The 12951-nt window shown below is 39.1% G+C and overlaps 1 protein-coding gene and 1 long non-coding RNA gene across 6 annotated transcripts in view; both read right to left on the reverse strand.

The window, feature by feature from the left end:
* The window catches only part of DACH2 (dachshund family transcription factor 2), a 243522-nt gene that overhangs the window by 163473 nt on the left and 67098 nt on the right, over window positions 1-12951 (reverse strand). The window lies entirely within an intron of this gene.
* LOC116653324 overlaps window positions 1-12951 on the reverse strand; it is a 67982-nt gene that overhangs the window by 25106 nt on the left and 29925 nt on the right. The window contains exon 3 of one of the 3 annotated variants that reach the window (XR_004306901.1): window positions 7144-7985. The exons of the other annotated variants lie outside the window; for them this stretch is intronic. This is a non-coding gene — a long non-coding RNA (uncharacterized LOC116653324). Of the gene's footprint in view, window positions 1-7143; window positions 7986-12951 lie in introns of those variants that run through there. 3 annotated transcript variants of the gene reach the window in all.

A 12951-nucleotide genomic window follows, 5' to 3' on the forward strand; every position in this document is an offset into this window, starting at 1 on the left:
GTTATATAACAAAAAACAAGTTAAATTGCACACTAAAAAAATACATCAAAATGTGATTAAGTAAGAAAATGCCCAGATACAACTAGAAACAACACAAAGGGCTTACATCTATTTATTCTTTATTCTCTATATACAAGGCAAGGTTACTGAGAGACTACATCCTACCAGAAACCATGTTCTGGAACTGACAGCTCAAAGTGTCATATTTGACTAAGTGAGAAAAGAATGGAAAAATCATGAATTCATAATTCAAACAAGTTCCTATTACTTTTTTGGAGCCACTGTCTGAGTAAGAATCTTAGGACGTAGGCTGAGAATTAACAATTGAAGTCTAAAAATATTTCTTCTAATCAGTGGACCTCTTTCCCAACTACACTTTATTTGTTTTTAATGACCTGAAATAAAAAAGGGAAACTTTATTTAATAACGGGAGTGGAGGAGAATGAACTACGAAGACAAAACTATGCAGAAGTTGCTAATGTCACTTATTTTTTCCCTCAGCATTAAATTGAGTGTTTTAGGTGCAAAAGTAATTACCTATGGCAAAGTCAGGCAGAACTCTGGTATGAAGTTTTCTGTGCCCTCTATTTACCTGTAAGAGCATGTGGCCTTTGAAAACAAAAGAAATTGATGAAAGTTAACTTGTTACCCTTTTTGTACCATTAAACAAGTCTACAGATCCTGATTCTCTTGAACCTAACTTTGTAAGTAGAGCTTTACTGTCTTTTCTGACTGATAGGAAAGAATAGAAGCTTTTTCTGAAAGCATTGGTTTCTCATCAAGAACGCAGATGTACCCAACCATGAGGTATCTAAATACATGTGTTCATAAACAAAAGCTTTTCTTCTGTAGTTACTGAAATTACAAACCAACAAAACATCATTTCTCTGACAACATTCTGTTTAGCTAATATGAAAAAAAAAAACAGGATGATTTGTAAGTGATGTTTTTAAACACAAGCCTTGGGAAAAAGACGTGGAACAGTCAGCTAAACAGCCCAGACTTGGTGTCACGGTCTTCACTCCAACTTGAACTAGTCGTTTAAAAAGGTTTTCATTGAAACCACCGTCATTTCAGCCACAAATTAGATAGTGTTTACTGACAGAACTTCAGCCATTTAAGCTGTCTGATGACTGCAAAAATCCCTGCAATGCTTGTGAATCTCCTTTATAGGAGTGAACGGAGCAAGACGCGAACAGGCCTCCTGAGCTTCACGTCGGAAACTTTTTCACAGGAGCCCAAGTCTATTGTGTACAATAAGCCAAGGGGTGCCGAAGGAGTTGGTTGCTACGGTGGCATCTCATAAATCATCAATTATTGTCTGTTATTATGGAGGTGACAGCCTCATAAAGAGATTTGCATTTTCGGCTAATTTTAAGATTTTTTTCGCAGACATCATTTGCTTTGTAAAAGAAATGTCATGACAACCATAGAACACTTAAGCTTGTTATCGGGTAGTCAGGCATTCACTTGGCCCCCGTCACTTTGGCATTTGAGCATCGCAGCCTCTTTTGCATTATTGAGTAGTTTATCTTTACAGTTCATAAATATATTTCTAAACACGGGGACGGCATAATAGCAGAATGGCGGCAAACGCAACCAGGGCTCCTGGTTGCCACAGCAACCTAAACTGATCAATTCCCTGTCACCGTTCTAAAAGAGGCACCGCTCTCCTGCGGCCCCAAACACTAATTACAAATGCAGGCCCTTCGCTGGCATGTTCAGCTTACAGATTAAAGCAGTTCATGCCTAATTTATCATTTAACATGTCCTCCCACATTTGTAGTGCCGTGCAGAATGAATAATAACTTCACTTGTTTACAGCATTTTCAACTTAATTTCACTAATTAGTTTTGCAGTTGCAGGAATTTTCGAGGGCTGCTAATGCAGGCCCCGCACATGGGCCCAGTGCAGGCCGCGTGCACAGGCCATGGCCAATCCCTCCAAGTGCAGCCGTCAAGTGATAAGTTACACGTGTAGGTTCCCTTTCTTTCCCCAAAAGTGTATTTTTTTAAAGCAGCTGCGATTATTTAAGCAAAAATACTGTGCCTTCCTCTTGCAAACTGGGCCCAACTGACGACACTTCACCAGCACCTGACAATGCACTTCCCATCAAGTTTCTATTGAGTACTTAAGATAAGACCTAGTTGTGGTCCTTAAATCTGAACATACAGCATCACTGTCATGTGTATTTCAGACCAGTATTTACAGAATTCCAAGCGCTGTTTGTTCCCCAGAGTTTCATGATGAGCACCCACAGTGTCCCAAAACAATCCTTTCCAACTCTTTCCAGTCCCTAACAACAAGGCATAAAACGATGTCTCAAGTGAAGCCAGAACTTGTTGCACCCTAGAGAAAGGAACCTGCTGAAACTCATGTTGGATGCTGGAATTATTCTCTGACCTTTTTTGGTCCATACAACAGTATTCTAACTTTGCATACTCAAAAATGTTTGAAGTAGCAAAACAGACAGGACCAGTAAAATCCCTCTCCAGCAATCTGAACAGTTTTGTGTTTGAATGCTGCTGCCTCCAGGGAGCTCAGGGAGAGGAAAGGGGTTTTTTGGTTCCTGGGTAATATTTGCTCTACCAGAGCCACAAAGGAGATCATCTGACAGCCTCTGCCCCGGGCAGCTCCTCCCTGTCATCAGTTTTACAAAAGCGTTTCTTCCCAGAACTCCTGTTAATCAACGAGAATTATACATCCAGCAAAGTTAAAACCCTTCAGTGGCTCTGGGGGGACTCAGCAAGAGGGAGCACCAGAGCACTTCCACCTGCTGTGCAGCTGCGGCCTCTGTGCTCCAGGGGCCCCAGTGCAGCCCAGCAGCCTGCACACCCAGGTGCCACCAGCCTTCCAGCGCCCACTCGATGGCCGTGCACAGCAGCACTTCTGCACTACCAGCGTGCCAAGGCAAAGCTCCAGGCCCTTACTTCAAAGGGAAACATGGTCAGCTTGAAGCAAGCAAAACTCATCCGTGCACAAGCTGCTGTTGCTCAGAAGTGCTTGCTGAACAATACATGGGGCTGGAATATTAGTTTACATCATGTGGACTTTTAATGAAATGCTGCTTCTACCTTCCACAGCTTTTTAGTCCTGCTTCACATATTCAAGTGACAGTTCCAAAGCATCATATTCAAACAAGAGAGCCAGAGATAGTGTAAGAATGCTTAGGCAGCACACTAGTGTAAGTAAAGGCAAACTCAGAGCACAAGCATTTGCACCAGTACAAGCCAACACCAACTCTAGACTCCATATTTCAGTGCTTCTGCTTATCTGTATTCTGTCTATCCTATACCAGTAGTCCGTGTGACTTCTTGTCCAGCTCTTTCATGTTTTCTTGTACACTGATACTGTTTTTCAGTCCTACCAAAAACAAACTTCAAACTACACAGCAACAGCTACCTAAAAATATAGTTCCTACCTGAGAACACACAATCCCTCTCCAGAACTGACTGCTCTATCCGCTGGTCTCCTTAAAATGTTAATTCAAACTCGTCTTTCAAATAATAATAAGAAGAAATGCACTACTCATCCGTGCTTTTGAAGCCATCTATTATTGTCAGCCACTGACCACAGAACTGTACAGCCTCTGCAACAAGACTAATCCAGAGTAGGTTGTGCACTACTAAGTGTTGCTAGAATAAGAGCAATGTATATTAACAATAATCACTCCACTTTTATAAAATGATTATGGTAATTGTTCATGATTGGCCATTTATGATTACATACTCATTCACAACCTTGCTTCTCATTCCTCTTGAATGCATAAAGCTGCTGCACGTAGTGTTGGCAAAAAGGTGGGCTCATCTGACTACTTAAGGTAAAAGTTGTTCAAGTCCTGCAGTATTTTAACACTTCTGTCCATTTAACGGTGTGTCTGCCAAGACACTGTATGTTTTTATTATCATCTCATCCCTACTGTTCCTGTTATTTAATGAAATACAGACTGCATCATCATTACAAAACCTTGGCACCAAATACTGACCAGATTAACAGAGATGCTACTCCAGTCACTTTATGGTTGCTTTGCCTGGCAAGCTGCACTTTTAATGGAAGATGCTATACTACAAGCGATGGAATGCACCAAGGATGTACACTGACTATAGAATCTCTCCTGAGAGTTAATATAGAACCTTCACGTTATTAAATGCAACATGCAGAGCATTACATTATTATGCTACACATGGCTAAGGAATTTTAGTATTCACAGGATTATGGTAATTAAGTCTTCCTTCACTTTGGGTGATGTGACACTTGCTTGACTATAATGTCACTCCACTTAAAGTCTGTGTAAACAACATTATCTTAGTCACTCTGCATTACATTTCCAACTGTGAGCAAAATTACAAGGTCAGAGTGGACAAGAATGTAGGTAATCCCAAGGAAACATCATGTAAATGACTAGCTCAAGGTTCAAGCTGGGTTTTCAAGGGTGGTAAAAGGCTTATGTACTACACCAATGTTTAGTATTGTTTCGTAGAAGCTATTACTAGCAAAACATATTTCTATTTGTAAGGACATTTAGTTGGTCAGAACATGTCAAACTTTTTCTTTTGCTAGCAAGAACTCAGCTGTCAAAGACACGCAGGGAGTAAAAGAGCTGATTCTGAAAGAAAAATAAAAACCTATGTGAAACTAGAAGATTAATTAAATCAGTAGGTGACAGATGGAAACAAAGAAATATATATTTCAATGCCATCCTTACCATGACATAATAAAATCTCCATTAAACCGTCAGGGAGGCAGCTCGAAAAAAATATTAATCTCGTTGTTAAGACCAATTTGTTTAATTCACTTAGCTGAATTTGCTTCAGCTTTGAATATCGAACAGGAAAGCATTTACAGTTCTCTTTCGTGATTTTAACTGCCAAACAGAAGTGCAACTGAACCTCCTTTACCCTTACAGCTATAAACTAGCTGTAAGCCTACACAGGTCCTGGAAGGAATACTACTGAAGGGCAAAATGATGCATCACATGGCAAGGCCAGCTAAGCTGTTAGTAAAGTAGTTACAGGAGTTTCCCTGTATACCAGAGCTTCTTCATTTCTCAGCCTGAGAGTCAGCACACTCCTCAGTCTTAAACTGGACAACAAGACCACATATATGAAACAGTCACTAGCTTAGCAGTAGCATATAATGCCTAATGGCTATAAAAGTTTCAAAATGCACCACTTAACCTGTTCTTAGTAACATAAAACCAACTAAACAGAGAAAGCCTTGTTAACAACTAGACATTGCCCAGAGTTGCTCAAACACTGTGACTACATAAGCATTCAAGCCCACACACTTGGAGGCATAACAAAAATCAGGCTGCGGTGTGATTTAGCCATCCACATCAATACCAGGGCTGCAGTAATTTCTGGGAATTCCACCTGCAGTGAAGTGGCATCCAGGGAAATGTCACTGACACATCACATACCCCGAAATGTCACTTCAGTCATTTCTATCTCAAACAGTAGCTGTGGGAAATTTAATTAATGACAAAACTGTGCACTGTTTCAAGTTCTGTCAGGTAGGAATTATGTTCCCAAGTTCACTGATAAAAACAGGCCTTTGCCAAAAAAAGAAAAAAAAGAAATAAAATCTGCCCACATTGGCTTTCAACTTGATACTGCTCAGAATGTGGATTGCTATGAAGACCCACTGACATCCTCTGGGCTCACGCCTCACTTTATGCTGCAGACTCCTAAGTTCAGGCAGGAATACAACACAAAGCCCAATTATTAGTTGTAGGGGGTAGATAACACCATACCTGAAATACATTTGTATTAATTTACCCATCATACTTGTCTTCTCTGTTGCACGTTACTTGCCCCATACTACAATGTATTCTTACTATAGGATCTAAGAGAAAAATAATAAATAAAATCCAAGTACATATAACATTACTTATACAAACAGTCAAATGCAGAGATTGTTGACTTGGTGTCTACTTCGGCAGTAGCCAAATTCAGTCTAATGACTTATGGTTCTGATTTAGCAGGGGTTGCCTGTCACGTACAACTTTGTGACTTCTTTCATGTGTTTTCTCTGAAAAGTGAAGGTTTTCTGTATGAGATTGGAATTTAATTGTTTCCTTTTTAGACAAATATGCTTTTGGATAGATGCTGATGGAAAGGGCAATCACATGTCAAAAGGGCAGCGGTACAGTGAGATTATGTGCTGAGGTCTAGGGCAGGACAGGCAAACAAGGTGGGGGGGATCTCGGATCATTTGAGCAGATCCTTATAAATAAAAATCTCAGATAACAGGCTTTGTTTATCCTGTATAAATGCATATCACCAGGTCAAATCAACTTCTGTTATGTTAACTACTTAAATTACTATCTTATTAACAAATATGCCCAATAACATAACAGTATTCCCATCTGAGTGCATCTGGAATGCTTTTTTTTCCCCTTAAAGAATAAGTAATTACAAATGTGATGTCTTGCATCTTGAAGGAATGAACTGTCCTAATTTGGGAAAAAATAAGAACTGCAGTGAGAACAATCTTGCGTGCTAACAGTCGGCAATGCTTGTATCTCATGGCAAAGAAACTGGAAAAGAAACTGCCAGTGCTAAGCATGCAAAGAATGTCTGGCTTTGAAGAATACTGCACTATTAAACATATCAGCCATTTCAAACTTCAGTTTCCAAAACATTTGTTAGGCTATTCAGAAGGAGAAATATATCACAGAAGGAGAAATATATCACATCTTTTTTTGACTTGATGGCCATCTCTGTGACTACGGCACTTTCTCCATGTACACACTGACACACATCCACACCAGTGGAGGTGACCCGCTGTCATCACTGCTGAAACGCACCACCCCCTGGCTCACAGTGCTACATCCACTGCTTGCTCTCCATAAATGTTTAGAGCAAGAGTCAATGAATGTCAATGGGAGCCATTTTTTCCACACGGAGGAATTCAATGACACACCTTTGTTCTGTATGCAGTTCCATGTCAGACTCCACCCTGTCAGACTGCCCCTGTGCTGCCATCTGTCACAGTAACAAAATGTCATGGGATATTGGTGGGAAGGTTTGACAGCTACAGCCGTCCCGCCAACATCTGTCTATGACGTCATGGGCTGACATAATAAAATGGAAGGCATCACTTTCAGAGCAGCCCTCATATATATGGAAATACATCCTTTAATTCCCTGTCACCATTATAAAAGAGACAGCAGGGATGGAGACATTTTAATACACAACCCCAGTAGCATCATCTTGCATTACAGTATAACTAAGATGCATTAATAGACTTCAGAGTGTTTAATGCATGACACGTTCATGAACAGACAAATGTGATGTCTGAAAACAAGGAAGTCCTACCAAGATTATAGCCCTCTACACTGACTACCCAACTCTCTGTAAGACAACAGAAACCTACCCTCACGGCATTTAGCATCTACCTTTCCAGTGGTTTAAGATATTTAAAGACTAATTCCCTGCAATGTTAACCTCCCAGCAGGAGCAGTTCTCTCATCTTTAGAGCTATTCAAAATCCCTTTTATGCCATGTAAGCTGCTCTATAAGCAGCTGAGACTGACGCTCAGCAGTTCCTACTTTTCAAATAGCTTCGAACTTGCTTCCAAATCCTGTTGCATCAAGCCATATTCCATTCCATCCTTTACAGCCTCTCTGACATCACCCAGTAACTCACTATTTATTGAACGTCACTATTTTTCCTTCCTCTGAGTTTACTCTTCCTTAAACAGTGCAGAGAATCACTAAATTTACTCTTCAGTTTTTTAACTGACTTCATCACAGTCAAGCCAGCAACATCACCAATTTGACTTTGTTTCCGCGTATGCTTTTTAACACTTCCTTTTTAGTTAAATTAATGACTTTCTTCCAAAAGCAGAACATTTTTTTCACAACATTCTCATTAAAACCAAATTTGCAAGCAGGTTTTAGTGGTACCAGAATGAAAATGGATAACGCTCCATCTTCTACGCTTCAATACAATTTAGGTTCTTCTTTCAAGGCACTTCTGTTCTAAAATTACAGAAAATAGGAAAATATTCAAATTCTGGAGTGGCCAAGAAAGTCTGGTGGGTTTGAATAACACCTATAAACTTTTCTCTTTTCTTTAAATCCCATCCACTTCTGATGCAAAGTCAATTTAATAGTTTCTAGCATCAAGACTGTTAAGCTCTACTTAATGATTTTCCAATGTCTGCTCCCAAATCACGTAGGAAATACATAAACATGTTGGAAGTCAGAAGCAGGGCAGTAAGTCCAGAATTATATCTAATCAAAGGAACTTGAAGATCATAAACCAAGCCAAAAAAAAAAAAGAATGTGCAGTGATCGAAACAACAGTGAACCTAAATAAAAATCCACGTTCATTCTTCAGGCTGTTACACAAATCAATACAGATCTTTAAGTATCTGTGCATTCCTCCGATGGACAAGTTTCCAGCTATTGCACTGCTGAACTTACTAGCCTGGTCTTATACGTAGAAGGGCGTTCACAACTTGTTCCTATTTCTCTTGGAAGCATCGCCTATAGCTTCAGATCACAGACAGAAGTAACAGACCTTCAAATAACCCAAATGTATGCTTGTTCCCTTCATACTTTGTGGAATGACATGGGGTGGACATAACAATTATGAGCAGTTTTGTATCATTACAACAGTATACAGTCAATTTTAATGGTTTGCACAGACTCAGAGAGTGTTTACCAACTTTGCTGCATACATCAATAGGCAATTTTCTTTACTTTAAATTCTATAAATCATTACAATTCTTGCAGAGCTAATTTCACTCCAAGATTGGCAGCCAAACTCTCCAATTTGCAATGCTTTGTCTCTGAAAAATACAAGAAAACTTCCTTTATTGTAGCAGTACGCATTTGTAACAGTCATATAAATTCAGTAAAGTAACCTTAGAAAGACCATCGATCTCCTGGTGTTGTGCACAAACACAGAACCCAGAACTGAGAACTGGAAATATTTCCAATTCTTTTCCACAGAATTGCTGCTGAATGCCTTCATCACATGATGAGCCCATTTTAACCAGCTCAGATAAAAAACACTTCACTGCTGTCCACAAAAGGAAAACATGCTCTGATAACGAGATATTTATTTCTCTATTAGTGTTAATATGCTGCAGCTACTGATAACAAAAGTTGTTAATGTACTCCTACAAGAAAGCCAAAAATGATGTGAAAGGAATCTAGTGAGTCTTAATGCAAATAATACTTAGACCAAGCATGAGAAAGCTTCAAAAAGCCTAATGATTTTCTCAGATGGGCTGTAACAACAAAGAACCTCATGGTTCACTGTCAAACGTCTGCTAGAAGCCAATGTTCATCACAACTAAAATGACTTGTTCATCATAGATTCCATCAATAATTGTTTCAGTATGTGAACGTGATCAATGTAGCTCTCATCAAGTATAAATCAAGATATGTATTTCCTAATGGGACCTTCAACATTCTCATGGATCCTATTCAGTAGCAAGATTCAATCAATACAGCAGCTCAAGTGATCAGACATCTTTCTCAAAATGGCAGTTACTTACAAATACAAAACAATAAAAACAACCTAATGTTCTTAGCATGCATTTCACTCATTTGGTGGCATACTGAAAGGTACCACTGTGTAGTACTGCACTGCATTAGACCAGCACTTAAAAGCTGCGCAATGAAAATGTAGATGTTTGAATTATTATATCTAAACAGCAATGTCAGTAGCAAAACTCTAATGGATGAAGACTACAAGACACGGTATTTATCAAAGAGAAAGGGAAGCACCAGGTGATCTGCTCAGAGTTGCACGTTTCCTAGAAAACTGAATTCAGTTCTAAATGTTGACAGCAAACCTAAGTACATTCAGGTGGGGTTTTTTGACGTCACCATGGCTGAGCAAAGCCTGTCAAACTAAAGACTGAAAAAGCAGCAGCATCCCTGCCTCCCTTTTATCGGTTTCTTGTTTCCAGTCCGTGTTTTAAAACTTGGTTCTTGGATGATCTGTCAGAGGTGGCTGCAGACTGACCTGCACCACATCTTACCACCAAGGTTGTTCCCTTTGGTAAATCACAAAATATGTTTCTTACATACGGAAAATTGAACTTAACATTCTCAGTCTAGAGCTTTAGATGATAAACATGAGGCCATAGAATTATCTTATTCTCTTAGTTATAACCGTTTTCAATGACGCTTGGATTTAACCAAACTGTCTTTTTATGCTTTCTTTGCATCTAAATAAAACTAAAATATTATATGACCTGATAAATTATTTTTGAAAAGCATAATTCATAATTTTAAGACTGATAGCGCCTCTTTTTAACTGCGAGTTTACATGACTTTTAATTGCTCTATTTTGGTAATTCCAGATGAGTTTTATGCTAAGGTAACACTGCAAAGCTTTCCACCAAGTCTGGCTCATTTGCCACTGCATTTTCAGGTGAAAAATTCTGTATTAATCAGCAGAGAGGCAATATTGGGTATCATGACAAGAGTGGCAAAGGAGGCAAGGCTCAGAACCCGGACTAGTAAGCTGTGATCTCGCAACCTTTGCTTGAAGGCCATGTATGCATGCTGCAGATGGCTTANAATGAAATGTTCTGCTTATCCGCTGAGTTCTGATGCAGTCAGACATTTACACACACACTCACATGCACACACAGTGTTGATGATCAACATTTCAAAACAATGACAGAATAGAGATCCTTCCTTAAAAAGATCCATCAAGCCTCCTCCAAATTGGAGGGTTTCCTCTAGTTACACATACGAATCTACAAATCCCAAAGCTATTTCTTTAGGTATCAAGTAGAAGCCAAGCTGCTCAGCCACGACAAAACAACAGAAGCTGTAACCTCTCGTGGCAGTAAGATCTACATAACCAAATCCTGCAAGTATTTCTGAAAACTCCAAATCTCCTGACAGTTTCTTGGTCTGTCCCCACTGTGTGTGGGCATCCTTCACAAGGCTGAGCAACAACATAACCCAAGGCACATTCAAAAGAATCCCTGCAACACCCTCCAATGACAACGAGTATTGAAGAGCAATTCCGGATTTCCCCCTGATGTTCATTAACACTTTATTTTTTTACTAGAACTACCAGAACTGACAAGGAAAAGTAGAACAGGAGCCTTCCTTCTTTGTCTGTTAGACCCTCTGCTTGAGAGAAAAAAGGACAAAGAAGCAAGAGCACAGAGATTGCTGGAGTTACTTGCTCAACTGACATATAGTTCTCTTTTTATAATAATTTCTGATATAGAAGAAATAGAGTTATATATTGATATATAATTCAGGAGATTTTATATTTTTCAATTAAATGCCTTTCAACCTTTGCTCTTTAAAGGTTATAGAAATTCATGATTTTAGCCTCCCTTCAGAGATCCTATCTTTAGTCATAAGGTCAATCAAATTCCCCTTTTCAAATGTTACATCTTTAAAGAATATGGTAACCAGAACAAAAACAACATCTTAAGTGAGGTCAGAAGATTTCCCAACCTCCACATATATTCCTTACATTCCGACTCTATTACTGATTAATGCGCCTTTCTTCCTATTTCCCCCCTCTAATGTATCATTTGTTTTCAGTGATTACACTGACTGCACTTTACAACACGTTTGTAATTAAAAATACATCCAAATTACTTCAGCTCTTTCTGGGGCTGCTACTTTGCTGTAACAACCTGCAGACTCACTTGTCTTGCCTTACCCTACAAATACTGCTAATGAAATACCACATGGCTCAATGTGTCAAAGCTGCCTTCAGTTTACTTTCAGATGGGTACATTCAGGTACATTCAACCAAAAATGCTGTAACTTTGCAAGTTGCACATGCAATTATTTCTGTGTTGCATCTACCATCGAATCTACAAATACTAAATCCTGTATAACCTTTGAAAATTTCTCATATTGCTGTGAAGAACAACAGAAAACTAGAATGCAAACATTTTACATAAACTAAATTTGGATGGATGGGCTTTAAGGTCCCTTCCAACTAAAGCCATGCTATGATTCTATATTCATATACAACCAAGTCCCACCGTGGTATCACAAACATTCAGTGAGAATCTCAGACAGAAGAATGTAAGGTTGGTTCAGTGAAGTTACAACAGAAGAAGCTGCAGTGCAAAAGGACAACATTTATCCAACTATATGCAGCAGATAAATCTGGGTAATTCAAAGTCAGCTGAAAGATTTTTCTTTTAAAACAGCAATCTACGTTCCAAAGGCTGCTCAGTTTTCTATCTTTACTAAGTTAACTCATGGCACAACACAAGCAGCTTTAGCAGCGCTCCCTCTCTCACCACCACCCCCACAGGACAAAGGTTTATATTAAACCTAATTCCTTCCCAAAGGATGACTATCTGTTGGTTGGGCTGTTCAGTTCAAACACATAATAATATGCAACAATAATTTAATTACTGATATTACAAGGTTAGTGCTGGTCATGGGTTTGGGCCATCTCAAAACAATGACTCACCAAACTATCTGCAAGCTGAAGAAGCACTGCTGACAATGGTCCCTCCTATAGTACCGATGTCTAATTTTCTAATCTGGTTAGCATATTTTGCTGTCAGGGTCAAGAGAAACCATCTGGACCATTTTGCTACATATTCCTTCTTGGCCAAATGTAGTTTTTATTGTAATTTGCCTCATTTCCTCCTCATACAACAACAGAATGCTGCTCGTGTGCACATATTTTAGTGACCTGACAGTCCTCCGTATCAACTCCAAAATGCCTCACCACATCTGATTTGTTTTCACATCACTAGTTACTTCTTCCATGTCATCTTATAAATGTGATGTTGGAACTGGCTGCTACAAATGTCACTCCCATCCATGTCCTGTAATTGATAACTGATCGCTAGCACTTCATTTGTTTTCACAAACTATCAGTTGATTTTTCAGCAACCACATCAGAATAACTTTGAGTCCTGAGTTTTATTCACTTCGCTTACAGCAATTCTTCATTATCTCTTATTTCTGCTGTACCAATTCA

This window comes from Coturnix japonica, chromosome 4, assembly GCF_001577835.2.
Source record: "Coturnix japonica isolate 7356 chromosome 4, Coturnix japonica 2.1, whole genome shotgun sequence".
Classification (NCBI taxonomy): Eukaryota; Metazoa; Chordata; class Aves; order Galliformes; family Phasianidae; genus Coturnix; species Coturnix japonica.